Below are 18,644 nucleotides of genomic sequence, written 5' to 3' on the forward strand. Positions count from 1 at the left end.
GATTTATGGAAATCGGAATTCGGCAGCTTGGAATTCTTTAAGAACGTTTCAAAAAAGGGGACCGCAATATTCCTGAAATTTTTATCTAAAAAAAAAGTCTACTAATAGTTTTCCAATGAGTGAAATGTCAATATAAATAGCTAATATAAATATAATAGCTAGGAGCTAAAATAAACTGTTGTAACTATTTTTGAAATAATCGTGCCTTGATGCTTATTACATTACTATTAGTTGCAAAATATTAGTTCTAAGCAACAGTTGAATTAATGCAATAGCGTTTGTTTTCTTATTTTTATTGGTTACTAATTACTGATATTAAACAAGTAACCCAAATGTTCTGATTAGCGTCGTCTCCGTTTTCGTTATCTTATAAAGCTAAAAAAAGTGGCCTTCTAGGTTGGAGACGAATAACCTTACTTTACAGATCACAAATATAATTCTTAAATACAAAACATTCATAGACAACGTTACTACACTCTGAATTTCTGTCGAGTCGGTTCGTAAGCACGTGCGATTTTAATTTCGATCTTATCCCGCATAATAGCGCAACAGGCGTCTATTGAGCGATTATTTACTTATTTGTTCCATGTGAGTGATATAGCGATTAAATTCCTGAGAATCATAGAGTATCAAGTTAACAAGGATGAACACCACCGACATATTTTGCTGTACGACGAAATTCGTGATCAACTTTTTGAAAACTATGGAACGCCAAGTTAACAGGAATGAAAATTTACGTTTTAATAGCACAGGTAAACATGTTCACTATAGCGTGAACATACTTTATTGCTTGCAAAAATTGATATAATATCTGCAATTACAAGTTACTAGCTGTTCGCTAAAGTGTGAGTTCGCTTCTCTGCTGGTAAAAGTTATTACAGTATTTACAATCGTAAATGTCAGAAGTAAGTCACCGGACTTAATCACTACGTGGCGAATATTCTGCGTCATCGAAAAAATGTTTCGGAAGGACATAATTAAGTAATTAGCTTCACGTAAATACAAGTTCGACTGAAAATACTCGCGGCGATACGTAAGTAGGTTACAATAGCCGTCTGAATCGACTACGCGTGTAGATGAAGAGTGACGGTAGCTTACCAGTTTAACAGCGAGCACGGCGAACGACGGGTCAATAGATAGGTGTAACTGCAGACACAGAACTGCCGGAAACGTGTTCGCCACGCATGACACGCATCACAGATAAGGGACACGCATCGACGACCGCGTTCGTGCACGAGTTTACAAACCGTTAAAAGCACCCTTGGTTCTGGTCGAATTTCGATACAAAAAAAATAGAACCTACATTCCCAACCCCGTTCTCGCCTGGAAAATTTGCCGCTAGCTTCTCACTGCCCTCTACAAACTCTGGCCGCTCTCAATAAGCTGCAAACTTTCATACGATCCGAGGGGGGAAAAAAGGATTTTATTTCGTCCATTTGTAATTGACGAGATTTTATTTATTCTTTAAGATATTTGTCAAGATTAACGTGATCTATTACGTGATCTGTTGTCGAAGCATCGATAATTTTGTTTATTATCCTCTATTTATATAATACTAATAAATAGTTACGCAATATAAACGATATCATGCGAAATTTTGCTACTTTTACAGTTGTCACGTGTGCGGTATTATTCTAAACGCAGCAATAATGAAGTGATTTTTCTAGAACAGGAATAATAGACGACAGTAGCATCGATAAATTTTATTTGCAATAAATAGTCTGCGAATCTAAATATTCGAAAATCACTTTTTTAAAAATCAGTATCAGATACAAATCTAGTTTATCGACTAATTTATTAAGAAAATTTCTTACAGCGGACTTCATGCAATTATAGTAAGTGGGTGAATGTCAATTATTTTCGTTAAATTGATATGTTCGAGGGACAAATTGTTCATATTTTATATTTAATATTGTAATACTATATCTAGTAACTTAATAAAATATTATCATCAGAAATCGATGCAATCAATGCAGAAAATTTACATTTTGCATGAAAATATCATTCTGTGTTTTAAAATCATATAAACAAAATTAATTTATATAGATCCACAATTTAATACCAGATATACTAATATTGTTACTCATTTAAGAAATTCTACACAGTTTGCAAGATTTCATCCAATCGCAAGTAGTTGTAATAATTTCCTTACATCCAACATTCTCCAACACATTGAAACGTCTTGTTAACCATTGAAAAGTACTATAAAAAAGCTTAAAAAGATCTAGACGATTTTTTTCGATCGTCTTACAGAAACCAGCAATTTTTTAACAAACAATTTCCCCGTCAGGATACCGCACACCAGAATAGAATTTCATATTGCGAGTTTGCGGGAGGGTGTACTCGCGTCAAAGAGATACCATCGTTGTTTCCAACGAACCGTGGAAAATGTTGAATACCAGATGCGTGCATCGTTGCACCGTTGCGTCCGCGCGCGCGGCACCGCGATCGTGAATTTTTCCAAAACGAATGCCTCTTTATTTGCCCTGCGCGCACCGGGTCGATTGCTTTCGACCCCGGCAACCAATCTCGAGAATTTTCCGATCGATCGAACGATCCTAGGTGTCGGATCGCTAATTTTTCATGGTCAATGTGGGACACCAATTTCGCGAATTTATTTTACTCCGGAAAGGAATTCGCACGGCACGAATGTCTCTCGCTCCGATAAGGAAAATGATAGCGATAGTTGACCTTATCTTGAATACATTGGGGAATGGATGCAGAATTATGGCAGGCACTGGGGCTGCGCGCATATTAATGCTCGTGCATTCGCGGCAACTTTAGGTATCTCGGTAATTTCAAATAGAGCCCAGTGTTACCGTCTGTGTAATATAATGTTGGTTTGTTGTCGATATTTTTGTCTAAATTGTAGCAATTTTTAGAATAGTTGAACAGGAACATATTCGCAAAGATAAAAGGAAGTGTTATAAAATAGGTTTACTTAACGAAAGACGAAAGGCAGTGCACGCGTGTTATATTGTAATTAACCCTTTCGGTACGAGCACTCTGTCCGCCATGACACTCTCGCTGTACGAGGCCCCGCGCCGAAAATTGCCACCGCACATGACGACTCCTCCTTTATAAGAAAATATTTCCTAAGCGTTAAAGAAAAACTGTGCTTAATAAAACGACATTTTTTAACAAAAGTGTTGCTTGTAACTTAAGAGATATTCAGAGGTACTTATATAAAATTCTGTTATTTATACCGGTCATCGCACGTGCGCCGGATATATCCGGCGCTCGTCCAGAGCGGTCGTCGCGCGGACGCCGGATATATCCGGCACTCGTACCGAAAGGGTTAAAGCAGACCTCGATTTTATATATTCTAGATTATTAGGAAAATTAGTATACCCAGTATACCTTTTATATCGTAGCTGTATTATGTAACAAATATTACTATATGATAATAGTTATTTCATTAATACTAAATTAATAGTATTAACAATCCTAGAGGGTTTTCCAATAGATACGGGTCGATGTTGACAGTCTGTAGCGGCCATGTTGTTTTGAATGCGTCGATTAAATCTGTTGTTTACAATTCAGTCGGTTATGCCAAATCACCATGGCAAGTTACACGATTAAGAAGCACGCCCAAATGATAAAATTGTATTATTAAAATGTGTGTTCGTTAGTGAAAACGTTGCGCCCATTTTATGGTAGACGCGGTGGCCGTTCAAAGTCGATCCTCCAACGTTTGGTGGCCAAATTCTAAACGATCGATTCGGTAAATGATCAGCCAACACTCGTACGTCAACGGAAAGCCAAATCGGCCGAGAACATCGCCGCTGTCCGTGAAAGTGTGCAGGAGAACCCGCAGGCAGTCAATTCCTCGCCGTGCACAAGAACTTGGTCTTTCGCAGTCTTCAACTTGGCGAATTTTGCATCTGGACTTGGGCCTACACCTGTACAAGAACCAACTGACCCAGGAACTTAAAGTTAATGACCACAGACAACGCCGTTTGTTTGCTGACTGGAATTGGCCACCAAGATCGTGCGATTTCACCCCTCTAGACTTCTTCTTGTGGGGTTTTCTGAAGTCGCAGGTCTATACCAGTAAGCCACAGCCGGAGCTATGCGACAAAGTCATTGATAATTGGACCTCTCCAATACGAGCCGCCGTGCAAAGCCGCTAGGGACATTTGAACGATGTCATATTCCATATACAGGGTGGGGCAAATAAAGTGTTACAGTGCAATATCTCCATTATCATTAATGATACGCGAAAATGCTTCAGAAACAAATTGTTTGGTTCGGAGGGGGACGTATTTTGGTGGAAATGTTTTTTTTTTCAAGGTCATATTTTTTGAGATTTCAAGGTCATCGATGTTTTTTTAAATGGAACTATATATTTCTTTTTCGATGACGTTATTGCCGATTTTAAGACGAATCCAGCGACGTATAATTCAAGGTCATTCTAGTCGCGCAAAGTATGAAAATCGTTGAAAAACCGAAGAGTATCGCAATTATCACTTTCACAGAATCCACTAACCTTGGCATGGTTTTGTTTACAGAACATGCTCGAAATGATGTCCCTCCACTTCTAAACACTTATTGAGTCGTTGATGAAAAGATTATCTCTCCTTTTCATGTCGTCAGGTGTGGTAGGTGGTACCGACATTACACTATCTTTCACAAAACCCCATAAGAAGTAATCTAATGGTGCCAAATCTGGCGAACGAGGTGGCCAAGCTACAAGACCGCCTCGTCCTATCCATTTTTCACCAAAAATCTCATTCATGACTTCGGTTATACTCTTCGGCTTTTCAACGATTTTCATACTTTGCGCGACTAGAATGACCTTGAATTATACGTCGCTGGATTCGTCTTAAAATCGGCAATAACGTCATCGAAAAAGAAATATATAGTTCCATTTAAAAAAACATCGATGACCTTGAAATCTCAAAAAATATGACCTTAAAAAAAAAAAACATTTCCACCAAAATACGTCCCCCTCCGAACCAAACAATTTGTTTCTGAAGCATTTTCGTGTATCATTAATGATAATGGAGATATTGCACTGTAACACTTTATTTGCCCCACCCTGTATAATAGCATACACGGCATTTCAAAATCGACTTGCCCTTACTGGAAAACCCTATATAATATACATGTAAGAAGTTCATTCGAAGGAATGAACCAGTTCCGGGACGTGAATTTTCCAAATTTTGTTTACTACGTGGCAGTGATAATTTTAACAAAAACGTAATTCATCTTCATTCAATAACGTCTAAAGAATATCCACTAATTTCTCAGACCCGAAACAGTAACTAATTTAACCGTGACAGCTGTTTTAATTTTTTGTTGTGCATGATACTATTTTTAGCAGCAATGTTACACTATTTCTGATTTATTAGAACACTCTGAAACGAAGAAATACAATTAACTATTTCGGCATAAAAACTTTTCATTTCGCTTTCTATATTTCTGTTATTTTATTCGCAATCTGCTCGTGACATTATAAGAAAAATAAACTTCAATTTCACAGCAATATTGATAAATCCTTCATAAAGATTCCGATACCACATAAAAATCCACGATCCTATTACTGTTGGAAAATATTAACGGAAGTAGCAATATTGAACGATGTGAAGGAAAAATTTATTTCGATACCGAGTAACTTCTGTCATTAACTCTGTGTAACTCACTCAGGGGAAAGCGGAACGCTCCCTGTAAAAGTTTTCCATAGATGACTGATCGAATTAAAAACATTTCTGGACAAAGCAATTATTATCGATTTAGTGCAATATTTCCCTAGAAAATTGTTAACACGATTATTCAACGGTAATGAAGGGTATAATCGCATTTCAATTTTAAACGCTACGTTAAGAGACACTTTTTTCTGTGAATAAAGCGTGTGATCCTTTTTGTCACAGTCTTTACGTACATTTTCCATTTTGTGCAAACTACAATTACGTTTGTATATTATGAAAATTAATTTTATAATATAATTAGTAATATTCGCTATTAGAATGCATCTTGATTATAGCCTTTAAATTTACACAATAATTTCTATCACAGCTATGTTAATTAGTATTTCTTTGTAATTAATATTTCGTGCAAGCAGTCACTAATCGCACTTACTAAATATCGATAACAGAAAAGTTAATATAATTACAATTTAAACAACAAGTAAATGTCGTCCATATTTAGTAATTTATATTCTAAGTCTTCATAAAGCGACTGACATAATATTATATTGCAAAAGGTTAGCAATATTTAAAATCGTAACAAAAAGGTCTCAGTAAATTTTTATATGCTAAACTATTCGTCGTAGTTTTAAATATAAACGAATGTAACATTATCTCCTTCTTACGTAAGTAATTATAGTCACGGAAATTAAACTAAAAGTGATTAAAGCCCTGCGAACAAAGCACTTTACGGTTGCAGCGACTAGAATATCTTTGTAGTTCATAACTTACTAGAAGAACAAAAAAATTAACAACTATTCTATACCTATATATTCCCTAAAGGCTGTATATCAACAATAATAAAATAGAACTAAATAACATACATACTTGTTAGACCTTATTTAGAATCTCCGTCACGAGTCCGAAACGATATTGTAGAGTAAGAAATTAAATAGAATACAGTAAAAAATACGATAAATGAGTATCGTGAGTAGGTACGGTAAATAAATACGGTAAATAGAGTTAATCGATCTTAGGAAACTACGGATGCTATTATTCAAATTCTCCGTAACCACCGAGCGTCGTGCCGAAGCTGGGCGCTCGAAAGTGGCTCTTTTGAAAGAAGAAGAGACGGGAGAAAGAGATCGGCCCTCCTCGTATCCGTTCAGAGAAGCATTTAATTGCGAATTGTCGTCTAGGCCCTTAATGGACCGTCCACACTGTGAACAATGGTCTCGGGCGGAGCGAAGAAGACAGGAAATCGACGGGGAGGAAATTTCTGTCCAGAAGACCGAGACGGAGATGGACTACCTAGCATGCATGATAAGAACAGGTCGGTAAGAGAGTCCGCCAGAGTAAGGAACAATTGCTCGTGAGCGAGGCGAGTAACGACCGAGAACTTCGATGCTACAATACATGGCGAAACACGAATCGTTAATTGTCTTTGAATTCCAGGCTGGCTTCCACTTCAATAACTTCTATGAAACACTCTTGAAATTCTTGATAATACATATAATATAGCAATAACATATATATTAATAAATATAAATATTGTTAATTATATATATAAATAATTTTTAGAAGTTAATATACATAAACGTTAAATATGGTAAGCTGAGAAATTTTAATGTTTTATGTATCACATTATATGTTACAATCAGAACATTTTCACTAAGTTGTGTGGCAGTAGTTGACTGAAGAACAATTAATAAAATATATATGAAATTTAAATTATCCATGGAAATTTAGATTAGTTATTACCACACAATTTATTAAAAATGCCTCGATTGCAACACCTCATATGATACATAAAACATTCTAATTTCTCATATTCACATTACTTTCTGAAATATCAAAAGTAAATTGTAGAAACGAGTCTTTTTTTAAGATAGTAATTGTATTTGTTATCAAAATTGTAATTTAACAGTGAACGTGTTCAGAACAAAAATTAGTGATTAGTTCTTTCGAATGATTACACTCGAAAGGTTCGATTATTGTATACAGATTAGGTACACTAAAATTATACTTAGTTAGAGATCGGCTCGTGACGCACTTCGAAGCCATTTTCGACCTACCTGTATTTTCCAGGTGACCGATGTTTATTTTTGCGCGTTAAAAGGTCGTGTCGCAAAATATCCAACAAAATCTTGCTCCAAACCAATTCGATATCTCGGCAATTTTAATCGTAAACATAACAAATCAAATCTGTACCAAAAAAAACAATTATAGTTTTTCTTTTAGCCGAAATTTTGCAATTTAGTATTTGGAGATAGGAAAGCTCACGAAGATCACATATTTAGCAACTATAATTGATAAAACTAATTTCGAGGAGCAGAGAATCGCGTTCTCCTAATTATCAATTACAGAATTTATGAACAAACGTAATTACTTGATGTATATCGGTATTAAAGCAAAGAAATCAGTGAGAATAGATTCGATGAATACCACCTCGTGATCTGCGCTCGAAAGTTTTTCAAGATGAAATAAAGATGAAATTCCATAGATCTGAGGAGACGATAAAGTTCGGAGATTGTATAATACAATCGGTGTGAACTAAATCGTGAAACTATGCGTAATCGAACAGGACATTCGGTTCGAAATTTCATTCGCGTCCAACGCTTACCGTGTTAGCGATCGATTAAATGTCAGCGTGAACACCAGTGATAAATACCCGGTCGACCAATGACAATTCGATTAAATGTTTAACGCTGTCAGGAACCATCTGCCACAATGCCGCAATCATCGCATGAATTTACAAATGCTTTATCCCATCGTACGTGCTGGTAATGGGATTTGTAATGCGATATCCGAACTTTTTCCACTTCGTGCATTCGCAGATAAAACAAATATGCGAGAAACATAAAAGCTACATGCATACATGACTTGCAAAACTGTGGTAAACCTATGATCAAACTGTCTACTTTAACATTGATTTTTATTGAACTTAAATTTATCAGCCTTATTGAATTATATACTGTCATATATTTCTATATAGTTTAGTATACAGTTCTATATATTGATATTTTGCTTCTCGACAAATTTAACATGGCGAACAAAAATGGTCTATGATAATTGACCTGTTCTTTAAATTTTTAACACGACCTCGACAATTTTGGCATTATCGACGACTGTAATTTAGGCTTACAAGTTGACGGAAAACTTAGAGGAGAAATAAAATTAATTTTTACATAGTGTTTACAATTACTTCAGCGCTTAAAAATTAGTGTCAAACAGACAGAATTTTATTTCGACTTAAAAAAACGAAATAACATTCATACTTAACAGGTTATTGTTAGAAATCATAATCACGAGTCAGACTCGTCAAACTATTGTACGACAAGGGGTTAATTACAATAAATTCCATTATCGTTTGATAAAATTATTGCTCCGTATAAATATTCGATTATGACGAGACCGAGTGGAAATTAATACAGCGAGTATGCAGCCGTAAAATTATAGGTCCGAATGGACGAACTATTGTTTGGAGAACCGGTTTCGCAAAGTTTGCTTAACGTTAGTGCGGGTTGATAAAACAGCGTGATGTTATCTGCAGGATAAATGTTCGGAACTGCACCAACTTCGCAACCGGAAGAAAATTAAACGAAGCTCGTCGCAACGATCTCGAAAAATGGCCATTTATAATTCGGGGACGTGAGGTTGGATTATCCACGGGAGACCAAAACTGGAAGCAGTTTCAAATTGAAGAAGTACCTTATGTGTTAAACGAATTATCGTCCAAGTTCGTGTAACGAATTTTTCTTAGCGAACAAAAATTATGCACTTGTATATTAAAAACAAATTTAATTACTGAAACAAAAACTCGACTGATTGTATATTAGTACAAAGTGAGACATAGAGTTTACTATAATACAATTAATAAGGTATAACTAATGATATATATTTAATAACTATTATAAGTAACATTAGATCATTATTGTAAGTAATATTACATCTAATTATAGCCAAGATTCTATTAAATCTATACCTAGATTTAATTATAGCTTAATTATGCAACGTTGCATTTTATTAACGAGCATCATCTCATGAAAGTCATAAACGAATAAAAGTTTCTTTTATGCGTTGCAAGGTTTGGAGAAATAATTTTTATTTCATAATTTTACGCGCATACTATTAACTTTAATGGCAACGCTGTTAAAACGCACTGAATGTCACCAGTTTGCGCTGCCATCATTCTCATTATGCTACAAGTTAGTTTACAAGCATCACCGCCCTCCCTTCGATTTTTGTCTTCTATAGTTTTAATGACGAGTACGCAATAAACACGGCTTATAATTATTATGTTCATGCGCGTTGTAAACGCGGAAAAATTGCAGTCTTGGCGATCATTAGGCTCTGCGTTATTAGATGCTCACGCGTTTAAAATATGTTGAGGTGTGCGAATAAAATATGTGATGAATGAAAACGTAATGCATGAACGAACAGAGGATGCACAGTTAATTCCTTTTCAATGTACTGTTATCGAATATCCTTTATTATTAATCATTCTTTTCATTTCGATCGCGATAAATTAGCTATAATAAATTAATAATAATCGGTTAAATTAATGTATAAGAGAAGCAACTGAAACGTAACCATTAAATTGCATTTTATTTCCACGCTATAGCGCTGTCCACTGTTTCGTGTAGTTCATCGTTTTTAATTGAACTAGATCCGCATTGTAATACTCCCACATAGTTGTAATCAAATGTATTATCAGATTCTCAGGAATATGCAACGAACACATGTGTAATATGCTCATTAATATTCGAACGGCTCGGGTCCGTTTGGACCCAGCGCATGAATATTGTTATCTGGCTGAGTAGGCAATGTCATAAGACATATGTACGTTGAATAAAATTTATAGATAAAATTATAATTTATAAATGGTCTTAAGGCTACTGAGTAATATTTTGATCAAGGAATATTAATATTCTGATGCAAAATAAATTATGGATACTTTCCAACCACCAATTTATTATTTTCCTCTTAATATATGTACTAGGATTCACTAAAACATTCGAACGCCTTTTATAAAAAAAACTGTAGCATTGTTAACATTGTTAGCAGCTACAAATAATTGAACTATTGTCCAAAAACTGTAAAAATCCTGAAGAATCTCATATCTTCCTAAATTAAATTGAAATTTTCATTACAGACCCCAATAAAAAATATTGACAAGCATAATTTTTTTCTTATTCTTGTTGTTCCAATAAATTGTCATTTATGTAAAAATTTGATTAGACATTGCGTAGTAAACTAGTCTCACTGGCATCATAAAATGATTCGAACCATTTGGTGCAAATCTAAAAAAGTTTAAAATGTTTAACGCTAAAGTTATTGTACAAGTAAGAATTTATTGAAACCGTAAAGATTCTTTCAGGGGGGAAATTAAATAAATTTCATAGTGGAGCTATACATTATAGAAAAACTATCAAAAGTTCTAATGAATTTAGTTTCGTCATTCTCACGATGCAATTATACGTTTATTAGATTCTATGCATTTTATTCATTGCGAATTTTGCGCATTTTATGCACCGCAAATTTTATGCATTCACGGGTAGACCGACTGGATAACATTAAAAGCATTTAAAGAGTTTGAAAACGCTACTATGTTGCGTTCAACTTATTAAAATTATTAACGGGAACAATTTGTACTTTGCATGCAAATCCACGATCTATTTACCACTTTTAATGCTCCAGTATTAATTGAATCGACTGTACATGCGGCATCGGCTACAGTGCAGCGACCACTTAGAATCCGGATCCCAATGTTGCATGCAACCAAGATACTTCATGCAGTTCGTTTCACCTCGAATTCTCGATCCTCCGTGGATCGTGGCTAATGCTCGCGCTTAGAGTTTTCCATTGGAGCAGAATATCCGAGACGCGTTACGCACAGAAGCGCCATGCGTTATTCATCGTCGCGATGCGCAACAAGGCGTCAACGGCGCCTAATCGGCGAACGAAGATTAATAAACGCGCGCGGCTCGTCGCGACGCGTCGGCCCGCGAGCGGCTCCCGCAACCGAGAGAGGCCCGGTGGCGAAGATGAACGAGGCGGCTTTATCAACGACATAATTATTCCGTAACTCCCAGCGGCGGGGGTACCTCGGATTGGATAGACTTGCCAAGATATTCGAAGTTTCATTAGCTCCTAATCAAGCCGCGGCGCCGCGCCGCCATCCTGCCTCGAGTTGTTCGCCAGGACTAACCCCCTTTAACCATGAATTTTGCATCTCAGCGATAACGGAGATAATAAAGACTGTGTTCCCGTCATCTCCTACCATGCTTCGTCTGCTCTTCGCTATTCACGGCTCGCCGTAGCGAGACTGACAAGGGAACATGCCTAACTTGTGCACGCCAATTTTCGTGAAATTTGCACGGGTCATGGTCCTCGCGGAAACATTTGACACGCTCGTCTTTTATTAGCAGGCGTCCGCGCTGAAACTGTTCTTGGCCCTATCTAAACCTGGAAGTAACTGGAAAAATTAACGTCTATTATTTTGTAATAATTAGGAGACTGTGTTTGCGTAGACCCGCTACCATATTTATTGCAATCAGAGTTGCGAATAGTTTATTTTAAACCATAAATTACGAATCCCAAATTGCATTAATATTTCATTTTTAAATAATAATTAAATTTCTTACTTAATTAAGATATCATTCACGCAATTTCGTAAATAATGTATTCCCCTTTTTTTATTTGGAAATCAAATGATATCTTTTATTTGGATTTTAAGGGAAGACATATAATAAATAAATAATTTTACTCGTATTTCATCTGTTGTATATTATACGACGGATATTTTGCACATTAGCTTTGCGAATAAGATGATAATTTTTATTTTAATTTAGGTGAATAGCAAATAAAGAGTAATCTTTGTTTTTTTTTCGTTTATCGTGTAATAGATATTAATTTCCATTTATTATTATTCTGCTCGATGCGTTCTGCTGAATAAATAGTAATCAACGATCAATTAAATGATGATTAATAAATAACAATTGAAATTGTATTTATAAATAAGTAACAGTTGTTCTTATTTATTATTCAAATAATCATTTGTATGAACGCTTACTTAAACGATGCGCAACACTAATTATAATATATGCATTCAATCATTTTCTATGAAAACAGTCTTTAGGATTTTAGCAACTTTAAAACGATCAGATTAACTTTTCCAATTTGCTACAATTAAATCATTTCTCGATGAAATCTTGCACTCAATACAGATAATTTCTATTTTACATAAAAACCTACAGTCCTGTTGGGTTTTAGAAATATCACAATTATATTTATTTGAGTTTTGTATGATTCGTGCTGTAAAGTATGTTTGTATAAAGTGTTCAATTATCTGTAATTCTAATGCTTTCATAATAGCAATAATAATAAAATTCAAAGAAACCGATCATTTGTGATACATTTAATATTAAAGCCTGCCTCTTTGTTTCATCGTTTTACTATAAAAATGGAGTAAAAAATGGAAATATACATGTCACAGCTTAACATTTTGTCCCAGACGAATTACAAAAGTTGTTTAATCTTCTCAGAGAGAAGGAATGTTGTGATCCAGAATAAATTGCCGTGGCTTTTTTCAAATCGAAGCGATACGAAAGGAGGAAGACGGAAGAGGTTACTAATATCAAAATGGAAAATCAAAAATTCCTGTTCTCTGTTCGACCGGAATTTATGAGAAACGGGGTAACCCTCGATAAAGAACCGAATCGCTATTTCCTTATCGCTTTCGCACAGGAGTTGGACTTTCTCATTTCCTACGGTGGAATCTATTGCCATAATTCGGAAGCTTCGAGATTGCGAGACCGATAGACGAAAAAGCTGGGAGAGTGAGGCACGAGTTTACGCGGTTCCGCTTCTAGAATCCGGAAAAAGGTTCGAATTGATGTATTTTATATATCGAAGCAATGCTGCCTTGCTTTGTGCGGAAAATATTTGAAATACGCTCCAATTTGGCAACTCCAACAATATACCAGTTTATGCTTCCAAAAATGAGAGCTCTCTTTGTAAATATTCTGTCCGATATGGTTGTAACCAACAAGCTTCTCTCGTGTATATTGATCCTTGACAAATTCGAGTAACATGAAGGACTTTGAAATGCGCTGATTACTATATTTCGCATCAAACTCGCGAATTCTAAAAATATCTTCGAGAAAAAAGAAATGTTCGTAAGGTGTATCGCGATAGTTACAGAAAATCTGAGTTAGTTTATGAATGACGCTGAAATATTTTTCTATACCTATAAACAAATTTTAGGACCTTCGCAACGAATGGTATAAGTATAATATAACAAATAATGTCAAAATTACATTTATTCAGACTTTCCACTATAGCACACATATTTTCACAAAATGTAGAAATTGTAAAAAAATTTGACGACTACATACCAAAATTGCAAAAAAATTTGACGACTACATACCAAAATTGCAAAAAAATTTGACGACTACATACCAAAATTGCAAAATGTGCGAGTTTATAATAGATAAAAAATAAAACAACGATTGAAGTAAAATAGAAATGTATTCGACTGTTTAATATTTCATCTATCACAAGCCTATTAATATGTGCCTCAATTGTGGTACTACACTAAATGTCACTTTAAACATATTCCTCCACATCCAAGTATAAAAATAAATTATTTATGTTATTGCTATTGTCATTGTACAATTTATTAACAAGCTTGTATCTATAAATAGTAGATTCCCAAAAATGATGAAATCATAGTCGCTGGATAAAATGTATAAAAAATGCGACTGTTCATATTTTCGAAGAAAAACCCGGAACGTAAAACTTCGAGAAGCAAGTTCAACGAGAAAATATTTGGATGTCCAGCCTCTCCGTTTTTCTATCAGATAAGTTGCCCAAGTTCAACCCTCAATCTTCTCACCCTCGCGCTCGAACACGAAAGAATCAATTTCGGAAAAGAACGACCATACTTCAAGACGCGCTAACATTTCCCGACAAGGAACACGAGAGCTACGAGAGCTCGAAATTAAATCCGGCAAGTGGGTACAATTAATTCGGACCACGTTTCCGCAGCTGCAAGACATCGAAAATGATTTCGCTGCTCGAACATTATCGATCCGGTCGAGACCCGCGAAATTTTAATTAAGCAAAACCCACGGCGCTAATTATCGCGGCCCTCTTTTCGGTTTCCCGTGTAACTCTTGCGAACAATTAATCATTTCATCGGCACTGCGGCGTACAATGTAATCCAGTTAATTGCGTATCGATTGGCGAAACGAAATAGAAACGTGTATATTCGATACGTATCGACGAGCCACGCTAAAGCCGGGTGTTTTCATAAATAAAACGAGACAGACCCGATATTAAATTATTTGTCGGATATGCGGTTTCCGAAATCTCGCCCAATTTTTAGTCAATTACATTACAAAAATTTTATTTCCATGTTTCGATCGAAACGACGTTAGCGTGCACGTTAGTATGTAGAGATTTGTCACTTTTAACGAATAAGTGATAAATATTATGAATTAATGATATAGAACAATGAATGTATGACAGAAAATTTGACAAACCTTGAAAAAATATATTCGAGCAGATTTATTATTATTCAAACGAGAAGTATATCTTACTGTAACTCTTGTTCCGTACAAATGATGGAGATAATTTTTATTTTGCATAGAGATCCGCAGTCTAGCGATAACAAATTTTATTAACCTGTACGTGCGTACGTGCGCACGCTGTAGAATAACTCCAGTGAGAACTTTATGACAACATTTTGAGCACGTACAATTAAAACTAGTAAAAAGATTAAATGAAATTAGGAATGCTGAGATATAATTTTCAGTCATTTAAAATTATTGCAAAAAGCAATAACCAACTTTCTATTTGATTACCTGCTTGTATTTCCTTATGGTTTGAAATTATTATAATTAGGTTGCAAATATACCTAAACGTAATTTTATGACGACTAAAATAAAGGAATAATTTCTGGCATCTAACAAAAGATTATTAATGATAAAAATAATACAAAAATATTATCGATTCTTACAAGTAATCGTGTTTTTAAACAAATGATTAAATATAAACTACAACTAAAGTGTAAGTATTGCTTCCGACACGAGGTGTGGTGCATAAGCCGTAACGTTCCAGATTATAATCGCGCGGTTATAATATGCGAGCAATCAGCTAAGAGGAATTCGAATTTAGCGCGTGGCTCTCGCGCAATAAAATGCGAACTCATCAAATTAATGGATTACAGTTGATCGCGGTGAAATAAATCCAGCCCGCAGGTTTTCATTTCTTTTCGGGAATTACTCGCTCTTGATTGATTATCAGGGTGCCGGCGAGGAAGAGGAACGAGCACGTTTCTTCCCGACTTCTGAAAGTTCCCCCGATTTGCCGTCAATTCCGCGGTTCACTGACTTTTTAAATTACTCTGCCGCGGCAGCTGTTATCAAGCGACAATCACGGAATAATAGCCGCGCCAGGTTGTACCCCGGGTGATAAATTCGTTGTTCCACGGCCGAAAGATCGGGGAATTTTTAATGAATCCGCGAAGGTAAGATGCATTTTTCATCAGGGTAACAATATTTGTTTCCGAACCCGGTGGCTCGCGCTTTGGCGCCGTAAAAGGCTCGTATAAGTTTAATGCTTAGAACGCGGACATAAAATTGCAGCGGGCATGCGTCGCGGAAAATGTAAACCACGTTGCAATCGTTACCGGGGCCGTTATAAAAATGATGGAAATTTACAGTTCACATTTAGGAAAAAAACGTAAACGCGCAGTTACGCCGCGCTCGAATCGCTTCTAAATTTTCGTTTTTGACGCGCGACGCGACGTTCATTCACCGTTCCTGCTACAATTTGCTCATTAATCACTGTCGCGAATTAAATACGGACTTTTTATTCATTTTATGGCCGGAACGGAACTTTTAATTTTCTCAAATTAGGCGATAGTTAAGCGACGAAAATTTACCGCCGCGCGGAGCATAATATAAAATGAACGTTGCTCTCACCATTATATTACATTGTATAATATATTGGCATTGTATGAAATATCTACTCTAATTAAAAGCTTTATTAGAAACCCATTATAATTTATGTCCGAATAAAAAATCTATTATTAATTAAATTCAGCCTTATTTAAATCCTATTATAATTTTTATTGAGAATCTAGTATAATTTATATTTGAAATAAAAAATCTACCGCTATTTAAATCCAGTCATAATTAAAATTTATATTAGAAATGAACTGTAATCATATGCATTAAAACTCTATATTTATATTCAAATTCTATTATAAATTAAATTTTTATTGTAAATTCATTATAATTAAATTTAGTCCTGCTTAAGTGGTTATATTCAATTAGGAGTTTTAAAAGATGATATTTTTTAGGAATTTCTTCCAGAAAATTTTTCAGCCACTATTCTATTATTTAAGTTACAATAAAACTTTTAAAAAATATTCTCGAAATATAATACTATCACAAGTAATTGAAACCTAAAAATTGATTTTTTAAAGATTCCTAACTGAGCATGACCACTTAAATTATTTTAATAATGAGTTTTATTTGTTAGCTCGATGTTACAAACTACTACATAAAATTCCAAATTTGTATGATAATCTGTGATATGAAAATATAATAAATCAGACATCTTTAACGACGCTTAAAAGATCCTTTTGTATTACAGTTGGGACAGTAAGTGAATATATTTTTAGTCTCGATGTTTGCACAATAAGAATACCGATAAAGGGAGATCCGAATGAAAGTAAAGCCATAATGTTTGCAATAGTAACCACGATTTCAACATATTATTTCACCACTGACGTACAATCGATCTTGGTAAAAGGAATAAAATTCTACTCCACTTCTGTGCAGCGCGTCATAAAAACTGTTAACGTAGAATTCCACAGTTTAATGATGATCGACGAGCACCGAATCACGTCTCCGCGGAAACGGATATTTTTTTCTGGTATGTAAGAATACCAGCGATATCACGAAGCGCCACGAATTCTCAAAGGATCATCGACCCGCTCCGTTAGCAGCAGAACAATAAAAAAATCAAGATTAAAATTCCATTGCACGTATTACGCAATTCGAGACGTTAATGAGAGAGACGCCTCTGCTCGATCTTCACAACGTTGCGACGCGTGATCGCGATCGTGAGAATGTACCCGGCAATGATATTGAAAGCAAATCAGCGTCGGACGCATAAATTTCGCCGTGTAATTAAAATCCTGAATTACATGGCGGGCTAATTAATTGCCGTTTATTCCGGTATTGTTCGCGTTCCATCGAACGATCTTATCGGTTTCTTATTTAACACAAGTTACCAGTTTCTCTGGTTTAAAGTTACAAAGAGATTAAAAATCCCTGATTTGCAAACAATGAGCCGGTTCCCGTCGAGTCGCCGGTAATAGTTGGAAAGATCGTCGCGGCGAGAAGGAAACCCGGCGGAAACAACATAAATATTTTAATAACCCGCGCCATATATCGTTTCCTAGATTAACGTAGATTAATCAGCGAGACAAGTTCGCCGTTAATTGCCTGCGGGGCAATTATCGAAGATTCGAACGCGATAATACTGAGTCGTATCGACGATTAGGTCAATGCACCACTAAACGATCCAGACGGCTCAGCCCTGAGGTGGATCCAGATTACGATTATTCGAGTGGAGAGAATCACTGAAATTACAGCTGCTAGATCTACTAATTTAGAGTCAATCTCTCATTGTATAAGTCTACGGTCAATTGGAAAATTTTGCTCGCGACGCTTTTAGGAAAGCTATTAATAGACTGTGGCTCTTTATACAAAAAAAAAATGTTATATGAGATCCTTCAATTGTCTTTATTATTATTATTATTATTACCGTAAGTTTATTTGTTTGATATTTTTATTAGTCACTCTAGAATGGATGCATACAATCCGTTGTCTAGTGATAAACTTTTTCAGGTGAAGTTAGAACTCATAAACAAGTAAACGATATGAGCATAAAAGTTATTATATCGTTATATAAATTATAACAAGCTATATTCGATTT

The 18,644-nt window shown here is 35.4% G+C and overlaps 1 protein-coding gene across 1 annotated transcript in view; it reads right to left on the reverse strand.

Annotated features, from left to right (window-relative positions):
* Positions 1-18,644, reverse strand: part of LOC144474478 (ras GTPase-activating protein raskol-like) — a 328,215-nt gene that overhangs the window by 275,602 nt on the left and 33,969 nt on the right. The window lies entirely within an intron of this gene.

The sequence above is a fragment of the Augochlora pura genome, chromosome 8 (assembly GCF_028453695.1).
Source record: "Augochlora pura isolate Apur16 chromosome 8, APUR_v2.2.1, whole genome shotgun sequence".
Taxonomy (NCBI): Eukaryota; Metazoa; Arthropoda; class Insecta; order Hymenoptera; family Halictidae; genus Augochlora; species Augochlora pura.